Below are 22,104 nucleotides of genomic sequence, written 5' to 3' on the forward strand. Positions count from 1 at the left end.
TATGTTCCCGTCGCATAAGTCAGCTCTGGTGCGGTATACGGGCAACACTAGATATTGGAAAGGGTCTATGCACCATGTGACTGGGGTTCCCCCTAGGACATATCCCGGGTCAGGAGTCTCCTGTAGGAACGGTGAAAGGATAGATTTCGCAGCGTTAACCCGCAGTCCTGAGGCTTGTGCAAAATGACTTGGGGCCTGATCAAGAGAGAGCGAGATGTTGTGAAGGTTGCGGACATACAATAACAGGTAATCTGCGTATAGGGAAATGATGTGCGTGCCACCTCCCAGAGCGATACCCATGTCAATGTGGGTGTGGACGTGTGCCGGCCTGCAGAGCATAGATCTCTTAATCCTCAAATCACCAGCTCCTCGATAGAAGAAGGTAAGTTTCAATCTTGCATGAAGACCAGTCGCCAAAATTCCCTTCCTCTGTCAAACTATATTTAAGAAAGTGGCTTTTTATTTTAGGGTGGACAAGTGTCCACCTCAAGGAACAATAACACTTCTTCTTAGGTTGAACCTTGAAAATGACTTAATTAACATATGTTCAACCACCTGGTAGCTTGCACAGAGCACGGAGCATGCAGTCTTAATTTAGGGCAGTGTGTAATGTATTACGCAGTACCAAAGCTGCGATAAAGTCAAAATACCATGCTAAGAAAATAGAGTGAAATTTAATAAACACAAAGATACGAAAAATCGAATATGAGGAACCAGAGAGCTGAATTGTTAAAGTTTTATGTAGAAATAGAGCCAAAAATCACAAAGTGCCTATGGAAGCAGTAGACTGGGGCCTACATGTGATTTGAGGCGGAAGTCAATGCAGCCCTCATCTGATACAACAAGTGGATTGGTCCGGGTTATATTCTGGAAGTCAAACTTATGAAAAAGTTTCTAAGTACCACTTCAAAAAGGGACTTTGCCACTTTTTTGAAGAAAAACATTGACATTTCTTCTAATTCCAAATGCAAAATGGGACTTTATCACTTTTTGAGAAGGAAAAGTTTCCCAGAGCGTACCGCAGCCGAAATTGTATCCACTGACATGGAACCTAAGGACGGATACTTAAAGCAGGTTGGTCCTGCTTGTGCTTTGGCGATTTCTTGCTGAAAGCACAAAATGGGATGAAGTAATTTTTTCCGTTGATGCTCGAAGCCTTGAAGTGTCCGAAACTAAAATTCAATCTGACGCCGTGGATCTGCTGGTCGGATACTTTTCTGGCAGGTACCGCTGAAGCTCTGTAGGAAAAGTTTTCCAGTTTCCAAAATTTCTTGTGGTGCTCAAACAACCACAGAAGTACACTTATATGGCTCCCGATCTCAATGGAGGGCACTTAGAGACTCTCAAGACATTAGGCAGAGGGTAACAGCAAAGTTCAGACCAGGTTCAGTTGCCACTGGTTAGCTGGCCACTTCACTGAAAAGGCCTCTTGCAGCATGATTTTTCCCTGCAGCCACACAGTAGGTTGGCCAACTGACCCTTAGAGTCCACTTTTATGTCCTGAAAACAAGAGGAAGCAGATTCAGTCATTCTGGCCTCCTCTCAGGTCACAGATAGCAGGTCTAGTCCTTGTCTGATCTTCCGCAGGACCAGTAAGTGTTCTGGAGATGATACCGTGAGATGCCACATTTATTCTTGGCACCAACTAGTGGGTGGGGTTGCATCCTGAGCACTCCCTAACCAATGGCGTAAAAGTTCCATGGGGCACACAACCCACTTTTTTAGCAGGCCCAATTTGTCCTACTGCAAACAATATCACAGGGCCCCTCACTCTCACAATCCAGGATGTGGATACCCCTTCCACTCGTGCAGAACTATGTACCCACCTAGAGATGTGGTCAAGGCAATGAGAAGTCCCCTCCTCTGTGATCACTCCAAACAGGTTCTTGGGGTAACTTTCCTCTCACTGGGTTTGGTGCAAGCATGACTAGAGGAACAAAGGCTGAGGCTTTTTCCAGGGGCCACCTAACATGTAAATGTGACAGGAAAGTCCACTTTGAAGTGAATTAAGTTCCTGGGCACACTCCAAATAGTCCTCTAATCTGAGGAAGAAAAAACACCTCCCCACAAGGCTGTTGTCCCTGCTCAGAGAGCAGTTTACACATCTCTTTGTCACTTCATTTGGCCAGGATAGGCAGTAGCCAGAGAGCTAATACAATTTAGCTTCTAGCAGCTTCGGGCAGAGTACAGGTAACTTTCTAAAAGTTACATTTAACATATATTTAATAAAAATGAAACTTCAGCATACGACTGGATTTTTATTAAAAATAAAAATACGTTTTTCAATTGAGTCTGTAGCTGGTACAGGTCAAACCTTACAAGTCAAACGGTATAATTTATACTTTGACTTTTACTCTGCGCCAGTTACAACCTAACCAGTGACAGTGTTGTTTTGGGCCCCGTCACTGGTGGAACATGCCATTTCTAGTGTTCCACTCCTAAATATCATAAACTCTACCTTTTGGGCAGCAAGGCGTGCTTACGGGGGACTTATTTAATATTGAAAATCTGGTTTTCCTATTAGACAAAAGGGTGATTTTGACAGGTCTGCTCAGCAGGTTCAAGCTGCTGGTGTCAGGCTGCAAAGGGTTACTCCTGAAGCCAAGTTTTCATGGTCACTGTACTGGATGGCACAATAGGTCCTGCAGTTTACGAGTGGCGTTTACATTTTCATGTCAGAGATGTATTTCTACTACATTTACTTTGGTCATATAGCAAAGTTAATTGTGGCAACCAGGTTTAAGCCAATGTTGACATGTTTACACGGGGAACACAGGCACTTCATCCTGCTTAGCAAGGATAAAGTGCCCAGGGCGCTAATGCCATAAAATAGATAGGGGAAACATTGTGGGACCATCAAACAAAGATGGGCATTTCCTATACCATAGAAAAAGCTGTTTCAGTGCAATGTGAATGTCAGACAATAACCTAGTAATATCTATCTCGAATTCTGCCTCAATTGCATCATGGAAACAGCAACCTGATCAGTTCCCAGTGACATTCTATGTATACCAGAGGAGGCTAATCCACATTGCCTACTGTAACTGGACCTATAAGCTGTATTCAATACAACTGACATTGAGACTACCTCTTTCTAAGAGAATGGAGATGAAAGGTAAATTTGTGAAATTGTGCTCACCCTGTCTCTTCATATCTTTCTGAACCTCTTCTTTGGAATGATTGATATAATGCTCTTGGAAAAAGGGTTCACCATCTGTCGATTTTATAATTATACCAAACTATACTTAAGGATTGCAAATCTTAGGGACATAGCTGTTAAAGAAGGCAAAAATCTTATAAAATGTCTGTAATGCTTCAGGGAATTACCACCTACAATCAGGGACACCTTAAGCATTTTTGGGGCCCGGGCCGATTGTATTTTGGGGGGGACCTGTTCGGAACAGTTTTGAATGTATGACCCAGCTTCAGATCCTTCATGCCCTCTTTGGTCAGGTCACTGACAGTGCACATGCATAATCGTCCAAATTCTAAAGATGTTACATCTAATATTCATGGAAAGTGATGGATGTTTTCAATATTGTAACATAGCAGGAGCTCACTAATATTACTGTAAATATTCTCTGACACCCTCACATTTTTTTTTATATACATGAGGTCGTGTTTTGATTTAAAATTAAAAACTTTACTAATGGATGTTGCTGGATTGCTGGGTTGTTTTCTGCTAAATTGTGGGGCAAGATCATAGAAGAAAATCTAATTATATTGCCTAACATCTCCAAACTTACAATAACTGCCTCATCAGACCTCAGAACTGCTGAACAAGCCCACAAAACTCTGGAGGCCAGATGTAAGACCCTTTCATTTAGCGCCTTGCAATTTGTGACACTTTAGAGTCCCAAAGTGCGGGGAGCTAAATGAAATATACAACAGTGTGTTTACACTGTTTTTGCGATTCCCAAGGGGTTGCAAATTGCCAGGCTCATTAATATTAATGAGCCTCTCGCAATTTGCGAGCCCATTGTGAATGCCAACCCTCCTAGGGATGGTGGTCTGCTGGGCTCAGCAGACCACCATGTCTGGGACTGCTTTTTAATAAAACAGTTTTTTTTTAATGCAGCACGTTTTCTTCAAAGAAAAACGGGATACATGTAAAAAAAAAAATGAAACATTTTAGTTTCATTTTTGAAGGGCAGGCAGTGATCCCTGGGACCACTGCCTGCCCTCAAAAAATATTTTGCGTGCATTTTCAAAGGGGAAGGGGTACCCAGGGACCCCTTCCCCTTTGCAAATGCATTACCACCTACTTGAAGTAGGTGGTAATTGTGAGTGTTTTGCAACCGCAATTGCAAAACATTAGAACATTGTTTCGATACTCGCTATTTGGAAGGAAACGCCCCTGTCAAATAGCGAGTCGCCAACCTATTTAGCGAGTCGCAAAAAAATTGCGCCTCACTAAATAGGCTATGTACATGGCCCAATATGCTTTTGCATGCACAAACGGGTTTGCAACCCTGTTTGTGCATGCAAAAACGGGTCGTAAATCTGGCCTTGCATCTCGGTCTGCCCAGTTATCTGAAAGATACATTTAGCGTGAAAGCAGGAGAAAGATACGTTAGCATCAAATCCAACTTATCCTGTTAAAAAATGCTGAACAAGCGCTTCCCCTGCTAAGCACCAAGATTCCTGAACAGTTTTCCTGAGGAACTGTGACTCAACTCAAATCTGCTATGTTTCCAGAGCAATCTTAACACTCTATTTAGAATGTACCATAAAGATTAAGGGATCATTCAAAGTAGGAAGGGGCTCCAACAGTCCAGTAGAGGTCTCCGCTGCTCTAGTGGGAAATGTTTACAGAACTGCTCCAGCGGAAATGGTGGCAGCACTTCAGCAACAGTTAAGTGCTGAGGGTTAGGAGGTTGATTTTAATTAACAAGCCTTTGAAAAGGGGGTGTTTTCCAAAAGCCCAAAAATTATAAATACCTACACACTGGGAGTGTTCTCCCAGGGTTTTGAACTTATTGTCATTATTCCTATTGACTTTGCATGGCGTTAACGAATAGGAACAAACTTAGTCAGAAGGCCCATCCTAATAAATGCTGGTCTTCCAACACTTTTTACCCTGCAGCCCTCTGGCTCTTGGGCAGTCTGAAAAGAGTTTGAGATGGCAGAGACTCCTTAGTCTGGGCTATCAGAAACCAAATGGTTCCCCCGCCTCTATATAAGGTGGGACGCAACGTTATACCTCTGACCATCTCTAAATAAATCCCTAACACTGCTATTCCAATCAACTTTTACCTAACCTTGTTGGTTAGTTTTTATATTTCCGGGTTACATTTGAAGTAGTGCATTGTGCCGGTAACTATGTCTGCGCAGCAAAAATATAATATTAATATAATCATACAATTATTTGGAAGGGCTAGAAGCACTTCACAAGTGAATTGTCCCAAAGGTGCTAAGGGTGTTTATGATTAAGAACTAGCACAAAACACATGGAGAAAGACACACATCTGCAGAAAAGCTTACAGAATGAAATAGAAACACACACACAAGGAACTAGGAATCAGACATAAAGCATCTTGAGACAGCTTAATCCTAACTGGGCGCCATATTAAAATTCAGACTAATTTGCACACTTGCTCACAAAATCACTCAGGCAACCACTCATGCATTCATACACTCTTTCACTCACTCTGGCACCTGGACTCCTAGCTTGCCACTTGGCTGTGGCCTCCAGTTCCTGCTAGTTCCAGATTGATCCTGTTACACTGCAGTTGCCCGGGTTTTCCCTCTGGGGTTTTCCCACTCACCATTCTTCACACCAACAGACGCCCTGCACATCCCAGGGCCTACTTAATGCAGGCCACAGCACGGCCACATCAGTAGCCACCTGGACACCTAGCTGCCCCTGCACACACACCAGCCCACCGGCCAGTCCTACCCCGAACACACCACAGACATCTCCTGAACAAAAACACCAACTTGCTTGAGCCCTGCTCAACATAAGCTTACTATGCAAGCATTCCATTGAATTATGGGACTTCATCGCCACCATCGTACCCGACATGGTCTTCTTAACTGAGACCTGTCTCAAATTCACATCCACCCCAGACATTGCCACAGCGAACCCGACAGATGTAAAATCACTCATCAGGACCTCACCAACAAGCTGGGAGGAGGAACATCCTTCATCCACAAACAGACCATACAGTGTACCACCTTCACCGACAACACCACCACCCCCATGGAACAACTCAACTTCAAGCTCCACACAGACGACAAGACAACCATCGGAGGCAGCCTCGCATACTGACCCCCAGGCTCATGCTCCAGCTTCTGCAACATTATTGCATACTTTATTGTGCTGCTAACCTTAGACTCAAAGGACTACATCTTCCTCTGTAACCTAAATTTCCACTTCGATGTCCCCAATGACAAAGACACTGCTCACCTCCTCGACAGTATGAGCAGCCTCTGATTGACCCGGATCGTCCACGACTCTACACACACCGCAGGACACGTGCTGGACCCACTTTTTACCTCCAGCACCTGCATCAAATACAGCCATGTCACAGAACTCACATGGTCTGATTACTCCATCGTTGACTTCAGCATCTCCAGCCCCGCACTGCCACCCCCAAGATGACCAACACCCCAAAATAAAAGTGGAATACAATTTCAGAGACCAGCTGGGCGAATGCCCTCAACACCTCCAACCCTGCTACTGCCACCAACCTCAAACAGGGAGTGAAAAATGTTAACGCCTTGATCACCAATTGTGCTGACAGCATTGTCTCCATCAAGAGCAACATCCAGAGGAAATCTTCTAAAAATGCCAGGTGGTACATCCAAGAACTCAGAACAGTGAAACAAGATGGCAAGCAGTTGGAGAGGAGATGGCTCACCAACAAGGACACCTCCGACAGGCAGCATTCAACACCTCCCTCAACCTCTACCACCTCCTGCTGTGGGCAACAAAGAAGAAAGCCTTTGCCGCACAAATTGAAACCAGCACCAACAACACCAAGGCACTTTTCAACATCGTTAAGGAATTCTACAACCTGGCTGCCAGCGAAAACAACATCACACCCTCACAGGAGCTGTGCGACAACCTCGCCCACTTCTTTCATGACAAGATCTCAATCACATATATAGAAACTTCATACCCTAAATCACGCCTATGAACTTCCTCAATAGATATGCCACCACCATAAACAACACAAACCACACACTGACCACCTGGAACATCCTCTCCACCCATGACACCACCTCCAACATGAAACCCACGGGAGTTCCCACAGACCCATGCCCGCACCACATCTTCAACCTTGGAAGCCAAGGGATCGGCCAGGAACCCACCACCCTACTCAACACCTCTATCACCACTGCAACATTTGCCAACACCTGAAAACACGTTGAAGTCAGACCACTACTAAAAAAAATCTCAGCCGACCCCTGCAAACTCAAAAACTACCAGCCAATCTCTCTGCTCTCATTCCCAGGGAAGGTACTTGAAAAGGTTATCAGCAATCAACTCATGACACACCTGGAGCTGAGCCAGCTACTCAACGCCGCCCAATCCGGCTTTCGCAGCAATTACAGCACCGAAACTGCCCTGATCGCAGCCACCGATGACATTCGAACCCTCCTCGACTGAGGAGAAACACCAGCTTTGATCTACCTTGACCTGTCAGCAACCTTCAACATCGTATCCCACCACACACTGATCGAAATACTCTGCCACAACAGCACCAAGGGGATGCACTCAGATTGATCAACTCCTTTCTCACTGCTAGAACCCAGAGGATCCACCTCCTACCTTTTACCTCTGAACCCAGGGAGATCACCCGTGGTGTCTCCTACCCTCATTCCTCAGCCCCCCACTCTGCAGCTCATATATGACTCTGCTGACCAACATTGTCAGATTCCACGGTCTCAACATAATGTCGTTCGCAGACGACACCCAACTCATCCTCTCACTCACAGATGATCCCACCACCGCCAGAACCAACTTCCACAGATGCATGACAAATGTTGCCTACTGAATAAAGAACAACTGCCAGCAGCTTAACACAGACAAGATGGAAGTACTGATCTTTGGCAACAACAGCAACTCATGGAACAACTCCTGGTAGGCATCAGATCTAGGACCCGGACCCACACCCTCAAACCGGCCCAGAAACCTCGGATTCATAATTGACAACAAGCTCACCATGAAGCCGTCTCCTTCACCTGCTTCCTTACTCTGAGCATGCTACTTAAAATCTTCAAGTGGCTACCCCTACACACGAGACGCTCTGTGACACAAGCCCTCGTCACCAGTTGACTGGACTATGACAATGCCCTCTTCGTAGGCATTGCCGCACACCTTCTAAAGAGACTTCAGGCCATACAGTATGCCATAGCCAGGCTCCTCTTCGGCCTTCCCTGGTGAACCCACATAACACCCTACCTCAGGTAACTCCACTGGCTCCCAGTACAGAAGAGATGCCAATTCTAACTGCTGAAGCATGAACACAAGGCTCTACACAACCAAGAACACGCTCCTTCTCCCACATCGTAGCAAAGACCTGGAACAGCCTCCCCACGCTCACTTCTGGAATTCTCAATGGCCCGTAAGACCTGGCTGTTCAAATAAGAATCTGGGGCATGCAAGCACCTGGATACCCTATCGGGTGATTAGCCATGCTTTATAAATCCTGAATGATTGATTGATTGAACAAGAGACAGACATACATGGAGGCAGCTAGAAGCAGCCACTGATAAAATGTTATACAGAGATCACCACAGAGATATCCTGGTACAATTTATAGAGGAAGCCAAGCTTTTTTTTACAGTCATTTACTTCCTCATGAAGAGAAGGGGCCCAGCATAAGAATGTCAGAGAGGTAGAGGGTAGTAAATAATGTTCATTAAAGGAAGTAGGAAACATGCTGGAGAAACCAGTTTCATTTACACCTCTACCCTCTGCCCCATCCAGATTTCAGGACCTAAAGAAGGAATTTTCAGATGCAAAAGGGAGGGAAACTATGTATATTAGCCATCCTGTAGGCTGGTTTAGTGAGCTCTTCTCTCTCTGCTGGAAAATCAGCCATATAAATTATGGGGAAATGATGCTCTCTGGGAGACTATAGTGCCACACTTTGGAGGGTGTGGTCATACCCTAGGGTGTTTCCCTGTACCTCATTGGGGAGGAGGGCACTCCTTCTTGACCCAGCCAACTTGGAATAAGTATCACAGGCCCTGCACTCTGACTGACTGCGCTTGCTGCACAAGCTGGAACTACAGCCCGGTGGATAAAACTTACTTCAAAAGGACTAAAGAGTAGACTCCCTCCAAGCTACAGGTTGACAGAGCTTACCTGGACCATCACCACCAACAATCCCTGCCTGGAGTACTACCAGTGGATTTGTAAGTGTTTTGTCCAAGTGAATTGTGGGAATTGAAGTCCCAAACTTTCATGGACCATCTTGGAGCTTCCAGGACATTGGAGTAAATTGTGGACACTTTGGGATCCTCAAAGGAACTTCAGGAATACGTTTCAGAAGTTTGAAGAAGTTTGGAGCAACTTTGAAAAAAATCTCCATAAGTGAACTGACTTGACCTGGCCAGACAAGCTGGTGACCCACAACCATGAGCCGGCCTGCCGTCCAGGTTCGTCCCGCTGAAAATCTCAGGAGGTCCGGCTTCCAGAGTTTGACTGGGAATTGGCTGAAACCAAAGCTGGCAAACCCTCACCAAATCAAGCCTGGTGAATAACATCGAGGTGTGGAAAAGTAAATTTTGCCATGTTCTGTGTCCCTACGCGTCCTCCATCATATGTTATGTGTGCATGATTAATATGCATATGTTATTCCCCATGTTCGATTAAAGACGCAATTACAGTTGTGTCCATCTCTAGTATGCCAGTTTCCAGTTCTCGTGAATACCACGAATATCAGGCCTATGTAAAGCTACGTTGCCACGTTTCTCAGTGAGCACGTTATTCCATTGTAAAGTCCCCGTTTCTAGGCCTCAAAAGGGCCCGGACACCAGATTCAGCTCCTGTCTCCTGAAGCCCTCGCTGAGGAGCGACACGGCCCCCACCTGTATCTTCGACCCTTCACTTACTTCCTGCCTCGCAGTGCCCGGTCCAGCCTGGCTCTGCCTCTGAGTCTGCCAAGACTATGTTATGATTCCAGTTATCAGTTCAGCCCTCCTTCCCTGCATTCCTAAGCTACTGAATCGCATCAATAGTTTCCGTCATTGTCTAGCCTTTACGGCCCCATGTTAGAGAAATACTGTATTAATGGTCATTTAATATTCTTCATCACGCACTACATGTAGAATAATGCATGGTCCAGTCTTAGTGTCTGTTAGCCTTTCCCCTCCTGACTTCTAGTTTATATCAACATGTTCTCTAAACATCAGATACTAGATACTGTTTAAGTACATGTCGCCCTGACTCTCCAGACTTCAGTCTCTGCTCCTAGCACAGAGTTCGAAGCCCCCAGCTTCTCCTAGTGATACGTCATTGCCAGTTTGCGTGCACCATCAGGTTAGAGGTCCCGGCTCCTCAGGTAGCCCCCTCCATGGTTTCCGCCCCATTCATGACATATTCTGTTACGTTTGCATCACATGTCTATGTATACGCCCTGTTACACCTCTTTTCACCCTTATCTTTCGCGACTGCTACGCGTCATGCCTTCCGCTCCACCCACTGCTACGCCCATCGCAATGTAATGCTATGTGTTTGCGCTATGTATATATGCTCATGTACTGTTATTAAAAAGTTATCCTTACGCCGTCATTCCCGATCCTGTCCCCGGCAGCTGCCATCCTATTCCCGTGCAGGTCGTCCTGTTCCTGTCCTTATGCTGTATTAAACCTGCAAAACTCCTACTACCTCGAATCTTGACTCTTATTTATTGAGCTATCTGTTATTCATTCAAAAATAGGGTATTATTTATTTATTTACCACATAATGGCGCCCGAATAGGGACTTGCCCTTTCCCCACGCGTCGGTGAAGCCACGCCGACCCCCTGACCCTCTGCAGTCGTGACGGAACTCTTCTGCGCACCGGCAGATATTTCTGCTTCAAGTATCCCTCAGGCCCACGGAGGAGACGGAGGAGGCGGTCCAGCATCCAGACGAGACGGTGGAGGAACGCGGCGAGTCCCGACTAGAGCCCAAGCCGAGAGTCCAAGGTCCGAGGTATCCGGAGGTCCACCCGTAACTAAAGTCCGAAGTTCGTCGTCCGTCGTCGTAGCAGTCCAGTCCAGTCCGAGGCCTTCCGTTCTTGCTGCCCGGTGAGTACCGTTACTGGGGTGGTATCTAGACAGGGTCAATCTAATTGACTCTGGTCCGTGGGTTGGTGGTACACAGACTCACAAACGAAGTGTCCACTTCGGTGGATGCGGGTCCTGAACGTGTCTCTTTATGAGACCGGTAAGTTTCGTACTGTTTCAGCAGTGCATCTAGTCTCTGTTCTAGTCAGTTCTGTTCTCGAGAAAATTCATGTATTCTGTGTTCCGTATTCCAGGTAGTATTCTGTTCGAACTGTTATTTTAAATGTTCTTCATGTATTTTAATGTCGTGGTATGAATGGGGAATAAGTATCGTGTTCATTGTGTATTGTATTGTGTCTAGATTACAGTCCAGTCATGCCCTTGTTTTCTAAGTTACGTCAGTTAAAAACTAGAAAGGGTCTGCTGGAAGCAGCAGTTCCAGTTCCGCCTAGGGACAGTCCAGGTCATTTTATGTATCAGAAGCATGGCATAAGCGCCATATTATATCTAGATTTATGGGTAGAGTATACCAAACAGTTAGAAGAAAAGTATAGATGGCCCGTATCGGGCACATGGGATGCCGAGTGCATCATGCGAGTAGAAGAAGCATTATGGAAAAAGAAAGCCAGACAGTCACAGAAAGATGCCATCGAGTTATGGTGCAAAGAATCTCATAAAAGAACCGAAAAAGAAATCAGAAAGTCAGAATTAAGTAGAGAATCCTTAGAACGAGCACAAGAAAAAGAGTTAATCGAGATAGGTGAACGAATTAGAACTGAACAATCAGAGAGACAGAGGAATGCTCTTATTAAGGGTATGTATCCTCTTCTTGCCGAGGGCTTGCCAAAAGCGACCCCGGAGGCATCCAGTAATTTCCCGCCACCATTAGTTCCGACCAAGCTACGTCACAAACCGACCGCAGCTGATATTTTTATTTCGTCCTATTTGGACGACACAGTCCCAGAATATGCAAATCCTGTTCGCGCTCCGCCAGTCCCTGTAAATCAGGCACTTCCCGCTCCTCCAGACACCGGAGTACCTGTTACGGTACCCCCGGTCCAGCCCGCCATACCAGTTCAGCCCGCATTTCAATTTCCTGCCACACTAGTACGAAGAGGATCAGTCGACGATTCTAGTTTAGGGGCCGCAGGGGGAGGTCCTCCTCAGACCCCGCCGCCACACAAGCGTTTAACGACAGCCGAATTACATATGCAAGCGTCACAGCGTACGCCCAGACATCAGTCTGTAGCAGAAATAAGAAAAGCCCTTAATGAATGCGGCTATGATCCAGTCCCAGGCGAGGATAATATGGTTTTATATTCATTACGTGTAAGAAGGGTGGCCGAGTATCTAGTCACCCTACCGAATATGAAAGAAGACCTAGACAGAATATATCGTTTCATCCGTACAGGGGATGATCCAGAAAGCATTGGCGAGGCCATGTCTCAAAGGAAAGCTGAGACCCAGCTCATGATATTAAAGTTTCTGATCAATTGTCTAATAAGAGAACAAGATTACCCGTCCAAAGATCAAGCCGAAATGAAAATCCTGACAAGGTGGAGTGATAATATAGCCGAGGGTAAGCACAAGACCGTCGGTGCTATGGAGAGTATGTACAAGAAAATCCGTAAAGAAATAATAAAGTTACACGAACAGCGTAAAGCAGTACAAGTAAGCGAGAAAGAAAGTAACTCTGATACTGAAGAGGTAGAGGACGAGAATCCCGCCAGAATAGCGTATGTAGGAAAATCTAGATTTCCAGATCGCCATTTACGCCTAGAACACAAGTCAACTTTCCATCATCCAGCACCAGAACAAGGTTCTCTAGAACAAGTATTCCAAGCTACCGATCACATTCTGAAATCACGAATCGGTTACAGTGAGTTGAGTACCATGCATGAACAAGAACTAGTCCGATCAGCAGTCCGATGGGTTACTGATTCTACCACTTTTCCAGACGAAATAGTGGCACAAATGTTTCTGAAACTGCCCCCAGCCGAGCAGCGACTGGCGGGTATGTATATGATTCAGCACCTCATTACATTGTATGAGGGTCAGCACTCTGATCCAGGCCCGTTACATGATATCCTGAACGAGTTACTCCAGTATAGATGGAAAGGTTTAGGTACCGATTTAATTTTTGAACCCGCATTTTGTTCATGTCTCACACCCAGAAAGTAAACCATTTTACATGGAGAGACAGAATCCGTTACGAGAAGTCCACCCAGTTAGAGGAACGGGTGGCGAACTAGAACGAGTGTTTGTTTACACTCCGATTACAAAGATGGAACTCCTAGAGATGAAGAAATTAATCCCCTGTCATGATAAAGATCCAGCAGGGTTCCACCGAGAATTAAAAGACATGCTCCGTATGGGAGAATACACGTATCCAGATATAATTAAAATGTTAAAGGTTCTGCTGCCCGCAGGGGTGTATGAAAAGCTCAAGGAAAAAGAATGGGAGGTGGGAGAGAAAAAGATCGATTGGGCAGTTCTAGAAGCTGAAGATAAGGCACGAGTACCAGGTACCGGTCTTGGAGCGAAATGTAAAGAATTACCAGAATTATTAATACAAGTTTTACCCAGATTATTGACAACTAGAAAAGAAGACTGGGATGCAATCTCAGCCTGTAAACAGAAACAGGATGAAGACATTAGTGATTTTTATTCTAGATTTGAGAAATGTTTTAGCATCAACAGTGGCCTCAAGACAAGTAGTGAGTCATACCCTCACCTTTTTGTTACTAAATTAGTCGAGAATTCAAGTCCACAAATTAAAAATCGAGTTTTGAAAGTCGAAAGTACCTGGCAAGCTAATACCCCGTCCCAGATGTTACAGATGCTCCAATACCACCAGAATAGAATCAGGGAAGAGCAAGACCACGAGAGAAAACGTATGAAAGACACGAAAATGAAAGTACTAGTTGCACAATCTGTTCCTCAAGACAGCCAGAAGAGGGGTCCAAATCAAGCCAGTCATCCTGCAGCTCCCGTTAAAGGGAACTGCAATTATTGTAAACAGCCAGGTCATTTTATAAACGAGTGTGCAGTTCTGAAACATAACATAGCTACCGGTAAGACTAAAGAAAGACCACGTCCGCCTAGACAAGAACAAGTTTCACAGACTCCTCAGCCACAGAATGCACCACAGACAGTTACAGCACCGCAGCCCATCGCTGCAACACAGCATGTTACACAGCAGATGTACCAGTATGCACAGTCTGAGTATCCAGAGTACCAGCAGTATTCATGAAACAGCCTAGAGAGGGAGGTAGGCTTGCCTCTCATCGAGATACCTGTAGATCAAGAAGGTCCCTATGTCCACAGTCAAGTACTAGGGAAAGATAGAAAGTTTTTGATTGATACAGGGGCAAGTAGGACCACAATTAGTCACGCCGAAGTTCCAGGGGCTCCGCTCTCAGGCTCAAGAAATGTTTCCCTTGGATTTTCAGGAAAACCTATCGTAAATGAAATTTCAAAGCCAGTTACTCTAGAAGTAGGTCCATTGTCCCGTACTACTGATCTGTTACTTACTAAGTCATGTCCAGAAAACCTATTAGGCATTAAAACACTGAAAGAATTAGGTGCAGTTATATGCTGTTCCCCAGAGGGAATACGTCTGTTCCTACGTGACTTTAAGGGTCACTATGTATTACGAGATTTTGATCCAAGATTGTCTAATGTTCCGCAGCATTTATGGGCGCAAGGTCCAACTGATGTAGGGTACATGCAAATCACACCACATCGTGTGACTCTCAAGCCAGGTGTAGTGTTACCACGAATCAGACAGTACAGATTGCCACCTGAGGCTGTAGCAGCCTTATCCAAAATTATTGACGAGCTCATCGCTCAAGGAGTAGTTGTAGAAACTGACTCCAATGTATGCAATTCTCCGATCATTCCAGTCATGAAACGTACTGATCCAAATGCACCCCCAGTATATCGATTAGTGATTGACCTACGGGAACTTAATAAATGTATTATTCCTCAGTACCCAGTAGTCCCAGATATCTCTTCCCTATTAACAGCCATTGATTCCGAAGCTTCATTTTTCACTGTCATAGACCTCAAGAATGCATTTTTCAGTGTTCCCATTCATCCAGACAGCCAGTTTCTTTTCGGATTTTGTTTAAATGGAAGGAGCTATATGTTCACACGAGCTCCTCAAGGTTTCACAGAAAGTCCTAGTATTTACAGTCAAGCACTCAAGAGACAACTAGACAACATTCACATGCCAACTGACACTGCCCTGCTCCAGTATGTCGATGATCTACTGATCACAGCCCGTTCTGAACGTGACTGCGAGCGAGCGTCACTGACGGTTCTGTATTTTCTAGCCGAGATGGGGCATAAGGTGTCCCCTTCGAAGCTTCAATTCTGTGTCCAGCAAGTGGTATACTTAGGACACTTACTGTCCAAGTGGGGTAGGCAGTTGACACCAGACCGTATCCAGTTAATAGCGAGTCTTCCTCAGCCCAAGACCCAGAAGGAGGTACGTGCTTTTATCGGCCTCACTTCTTATTGCCGACAATGGATTCCTCAGTATGCATTCCTAGCCAAGCCACTGATACAGTTAACGACACAGGAGGCAGCCGTATCGACTGTCCTCCCTTGGACGTCTGAACATACACTCAGTTTCAATGAGTTAAAGAAAGCTTTATGTCAAGCTCCAGTTCTAGCTACACCAAACTACAGTAAGCCTTTTACACTTTTCGTCACAGAACGTGAAGGTACAGCATTATCTGTTCTCACACAAGATCAAGCAGGACAATACAAGCCATGTGCTTATTTTTCGAGCACATTAGATCCTGTAGCCCAGGCTCTGCCTGCGTGCCTCAAGTCAGTTGCAGCCACAGCACTAGCTATCAGACAAAGTGATTCCATAGTCTTAGGACACTCCCTGACAGTACAAGTTCCACACTCCGTGGAAGTTCTTTTAAACCGAACACAGACTCAGCATTTGACAATTGCACGTTTAACAGGTTATGAATTGACACTGTTCCAGCCACACATAGAAATCAGACGCTGCAACGTTTTAAATCCTGCTACATTGTTACCATCAGTTACTTTAAGTCCGGACACACATGACTGTGTGGAAGTAGTTAACATTACGACAAAGCCAAGACAAGATCTGACAGATATTCCGTTACCAGATCCCGACCTGACACTTTATGTGGATGGTTCATGTATGAGAACAAGTACAGGAGAACTAGTCGCCGCATATGCAGTGACTACCGACACCGAGGTTATTGAAACACACCGTATTGACACCCTGTCCGCTCAAGCAGCAGAGCTAGTTGCTCTGACACAAGCCTGCATACACGCTAAGAACCGGAAAGTTAATGTTTACACAGATTCACGCTACGCATTTGGAGTCGTACACGACTTTGGAGTGCTCTGGCAGGAGAGAGGTTTCATGACTTCTCATGGAACCAAGATTCAGCATGGTCTCCCTATTCAAGCTCTATTAGATGCCATACATTTACCGACATCCATTGCTATCATGAAGTGCAAAGCACATACGAAAGTTACTGACATTATTTCCCAGGGTAACGATCTAGCAGATCGCACAGCCAAGCTTACAGCACAGACTCCAGACATTCCAGTTACCATGACACACACTCCAGATCCGACTACATGCATGACAGTTAAGGACCCTACACAAGATGTCATAGATATCCAGTTACATGCTACTCCTGAAGAAATCAAGAAATGGTCCGAACAAGGAGGGGTCCAGACAGATCAAGGATGGTTAACGAAGGGTAGAGCCACATGGTTTCTCCCCGACTCTATGGTTCAAGTCATTATCAATACCGCACATAGTCCAGCACATTTAGGAGAAAAAGCTATGTTAGACAGTATCCAGAACATTTGGTTCAACAAGCATTTACGAGCTGCAGCCAAGCAGTCCGTACCTGTATGATATGTTGTCAGTTTAATCCAGGTAAAAGTGTCCCGGTGGAACAAGGGGGATTCCAGCCTCCTGACCACCCTTTTGAAGTCCTCCAGATGGATTATATTCAGATGGAGCGATGTCGAGGTTTCAAGTATGTCCTTGTAGTTGTATGCGCTTTGTCCAGGTGGACAGAAGCATATCCAGTCCCAGATTACACAGCTGCGACCACTGCCAAGCAATTGGTTCGTGAGTTCTTCCCCCGTTATGGACTCCCTAGGGTCGTATATTCTGATAACGGCCAGCCATTCTCATCAGAGTTAATGAAACACGTTTCCCTATTGTTAGGGTACCAGTGGAAGTTCCATTGTGTACGCCATCCTGAAGCAGCCGGTCTCGTAGAGAGACATAACCAGACCCTGAAAATTCGCATCGCAAAAATTTGTAAAGAGAAAGGTGTGGACTGGCTAGTAGCTCTGCCAGTTGCCTTGTTCTATATGCGCATGGTCGCACATTCCAGATCAGGTCTGTCCCCGTATGAGGTCGTTTTCGGCCGCCCCCCTAACATGTGGGGTACTCCTAGACCCCGAAGTATTACCGATGTTTCAAGTAATATGCTGACAGATTACCTAGCTTCCTTGATGTCTGCCCTCAACTCTTGTCGTTCACAGGTTGCCGCCGCATTTCCAGACAATACCGAGGTGGCACCGCATGAAATCGTTCCAGGATCCATGGTCCTTGTCCGGAATTTTGACCGCTCAAGTCCGCTGGAGCCACGCTGGAAGGAGCCCCGACAGGTCCTCCTCGCCACCCGTACAGCCGTGAAGTTGGAAGGTCGCAAAGGCTGGGTGCACCTTTCGCACGTGAAGAAGTTTTATGGACTGAAACCCGTCTCAAAGAACATTTCCCAGGATTTGAAGGATTGCCAAAATATTGTTCTCAAGGACTGTCCCGCAAAAGACATTGCAAAAGACATTGCTACAAACCCTCCCCTGTTAGAGAAAACTCCGCAGCAGGAGTATAAGTTGAAACTCCGGTCTAGTAAAATAAGTCAGCCAGTTTGATTGTCTAAGTCCTCCCCTAGGTGAAACGGTTAGACTGTTTCTGACATGTATAAAATAGACCCCCATAGTGAGAGAGTTAGTCAAAACTCAATCCGATGTATCATTTTTCTATGTTTCATATTATTTCTCAGCATTATGATTTCCTGCACCAGTTATGCATTTTACCTGTGTTTCCCAGTTTCTCATGTAAATACGTCTTCTAATGCTACAGTAGAACACACGTTTAGTGATCTGCCTCCTCATGAACTCTCTTACCGCCTCGCTATGCGAAATAATTCTTTTATCCGCATGCTACATTACTCACACCAAACCAGCAATGCCACTAATTGTTGGGTGTGTGGTCGACTCCCCCCTTTCCAGACACCGAAGGGAGTTCTGCCACTCTTTCCTTATCCATTTTCACATAATGGTTCGTGTGGAGCATGGTCCACGTTAACGTCATCCTCAACAGATATGTCTTTTCTTAACAGTACATGTTTTTCAGACAAGCAAGGTCTCCCCCACAGAACCGGGTTAGATCTAGAAAATGAAGTGTATAATTTAGGTAATTATTCTTCGAATTTCATGGTCCTGAATGTTCAGTCTGATTCCACTCCAGATTTACCTGCAATTTCAGTACTACCAGTCAAAGGCGAATTATGTGTCCGAAATAATGGTTCCGTACACGTAGGACATAGTGATTGTACTACTATTGTCAAGTATAGTGACAGTGGGAAATCTATCTTCAAAGCTTCACGTCATTCTTATTTTATTTGTGGTCAAACTGCATATGTTCGTCTGCCCCTCGATTGGGAGGGAACCTGTTACATTGCCTTCCTACTGCCACCAGTTTTCCTAGCCCCATCTGATTATCATAGAAACACACATCTAGTACACATTAGACATAGAAGGGAGTCCCCAATTGTCGATTATACTGAAACTGCTCTAGAACAGTATACAGATTTCAATAGAGGTTTCTTTTTCTTTATAGGACCTATCCAGAATAGTAAACTAATCCGCAGGTTAACCAGAACCCTTGAAGCTGTAGTAAATGAGACTGCCTCTGCTCTAGGTAACTTAACTGAAGAGCAATCTGCTATGAGATTTGTCGTTTTACAGAATCGTCTCGTCCTTGACGTCATACTGGCCGATAGGGGCGGGGCCTGTAGAGTCATCGGATCTAGTTGCTGCATTTTCATTCCAAATAACGCGCCGTCTGTTTATTCAGCTATAACCAGACTCCATAAAATTGCCCATCTGTTACACCAAGATCCAGGCACCTGGACATGGTCCGGTTGGTTCTGGAATATAATTTCCGCCTGGGGATGGAAAGTCTTGTCCTTTCTAGGTATTGCAGTAGCGATCATATTCAGCTGCTGCCTCTGTATACAATGTGGCCCTGCGATTTGCGGCATTTGTGCTACCTCTTGTATTCCCAGTCCCAAGCCCCGTTCTAAATCCCGTTCAAAAAGAATTCGAGACGAGCAAATGATACTGTATGAAATGATAGATGGTATCATGAATATTGATGTTTCCTGAAGGAAACGTAGTGACAAGGAGGGAATGTGGAAAAGTAAATTTTGCCATGTTCTGTGTCCCTACGCGTCCTCCATCATATGTTATGTGTGCATGATTAATATGCATATGTTATTCCCCATGTTCGATTAAAGACGCAATTACAGTTGTGTCCATCTCTAGTATGCCAGTTTCCAGTTCTCGTGAATACCACGAATATCAGGCCTATGTAAAGCTACGTTGCCACGTTTCTCAGTGAGCACGTTATTCCATTGTAAAGTCCCCGTTTCTAGGCCTCAAAAGGGCCCGGACACCAGATTCAGCTCCTGTCTCCTGAAGCCCTCGCTGAGGAGCGACACGGCCCCCACCTGTATCTTCGACCCTTCACTTACTTCCTGCCTCGCAGTGCCCGGTCCAGCCTGGCTCTGCCTCTGAGTCTGCCAAGACTATGTTATGATTCCAGTTATCAGTTCAGCCCTCCTTCCCTGCATTCCTAAGCTACTGAATCGCATCAATAGTTTCCGTCATTGTCTAGCCTTTACGGCCCCATGTTAGAGAAATACTGTATTAATGGTCATTTAATATTCTTCATCACGCACTACATGTAGAATAATGCATGGTCCAGTCTTAGTGTCTGTTAGCCTTTCCCCTCCTGACTTCTAGTTTATATCAACATGTTCTCTAAACATCAGATACTAGATACTGTTTAAGTACATGTCGCCCTGACTCTCCAGACTTCAGTCTCTGCTCCTAGCACAGAGTTCGAAGCCCCCAGCTTCTCCTAGTGATACGTCATTGCCAGTTTGCGCGCACCATCAGGTTAGAGGTCCCGGCTCCTCAGGTAGCCCCCTCCATGGTTTCCGCCCCATTCATGACATATTTTGTTACGTTTGCATCACATGTCTATGTATACGCCCTGTTACACCTCTTTTCACCCTTATCTTTCGCGACTGCTACGCGTCATGCCTTCCGCTCCACCCACTGCTACGCCCATCGCAATGTAATGCTATGTGTTTGCGCTATGTATATATGCTCATGTACTGTTATTAAAAAGTTATCCTTACGCCGTCATTCCCGATCCTGTCCCCGGCAGCTGCCATCCTATTCCCGTGCAGGTCGTCCTGTTCCTGTCCTTATGCTGTATTAAACGTGCAAAACTCCTACTACCTCGAATCTTGACTCTTATTTATTGAGCTATCTGTTATTCATTTATTCATTCAAAAATAGGGTATTATTTATTTATTTACCACAGAGGTACCCCACAAGAAAAAGCACTGTAAAAGTATCTAAGTCCGAACATAGAAAAGGTGACCAGGACCAACCGCGCAAACCAGTTTGGATCTCTGGTTCGTCCCGCTTGAAAGCTCTGGAGGTCAGACTTCCACGAGTTTGACCCAGAGCTTGTTGCAAGGCAAGCTGGCGAACCCTCACTGAATCCAGACTGACTGAGAGCTTAGAGAGACCCCGGTAAGAAAAGCTTCAGAAAAGTTTCTAAGTCAGAAGGAAAAAAACTTTAAGGGAGACCTACGGCGAGGGGTAGCTGTACAGATTCTGTAATTCTGAAGCTTATAAAGCGCATGGTTACACTTACCAGTGTGTCCCCGCGCTGAATAAACCGCTGAGGAACCCGTCCTGGCCTGTTCCTGTGAGGCACCCAACTCCTGGGCACCCCCTTGGTGAAGCCAGGCATCCTTAGCGATTAGGGCTGGTGTGGAGACTAAGCAAGCTATTGCCCAGAGTTGTAGCGTGGGGCCCCATGATTAGAGTAGGCACCGTGCCGAGAAGTATCGGGTCCACGGACATTTGAGCTCAGGACCCTGCCGCAACGGGAATTGAACCCTGGTCCCGGGCCAGACCTCTGCATCAGGGTCTGCCGCTCTAATCAGTGAGCCACACTCCTCCACAATCAGTGAGCCACACTCCTCCACTGCACAGGGCTCCATCGAGGCAGCCTGAAAGTTTGACTTTGTCCCGGTCTAGCGTGGCCAGGTCTCCGAATAGGCACTATAAGTTTCTATGTGCTATATAGTTCTAAATCTTTAAAAATTAATATCTCTGGTTCCCTACATTGGAATTTTTTCGTTTTAGTTTCATTTAAAAAATATATATATTTTATAGTTGTATAAATTGGTGTTGGGTTTTTTATTGTGTGTTGTGTCTTAATTATTTACTGAATGGCGTTTTTAAATGCTTTACATACCTGTCTTTGAAGGTAAGCCTGCCTGCTCGCAGCAAAGCTACCAAAGATTGAGCATGGGAATAATTTTCTAAGACCTATATTGAGCCCTGGTCTTATTGCCAGCAGTAGACATATATTTACAACTACTAATAACCCACTTTCCAACACAGACATCTTGACTTTGTCACTATTAAGTAATCATTGTTCAACTGCTGCGTTAGTAGTCAGAGAAAGGAAGAACAGATCAC

The 22,104-nt window shown here is 45.4% G+C and overlaps 1 protein-coding gene across 17 annotated transcripts in view; it reads right to left on the minus strand.

The window, feature by feature from the left end:
* Nucleotides 1-22,104, minus strand: part of MYBPC1 (myosin binding protein C1) — a 323,873-nt gene that overhangs the window by 170,468 nt on the left and 131,301 nt on the right. The window lies entirely within an intron of this gene.

Source organism: Lissotriton helveticus, chromosome 1_1 (genome assembly GCF_964261635.1).
Source record: "Lissotriton helveticus chromosome 1_1, aLisHel1.1, whole genome shotgun sequence".
Lineage (NCBI taxonomy): Eukaryota > Metazoa > Chordata > Amphibia > Caudata > Salamandridae > Lissotriton > Lissotriton helveticus.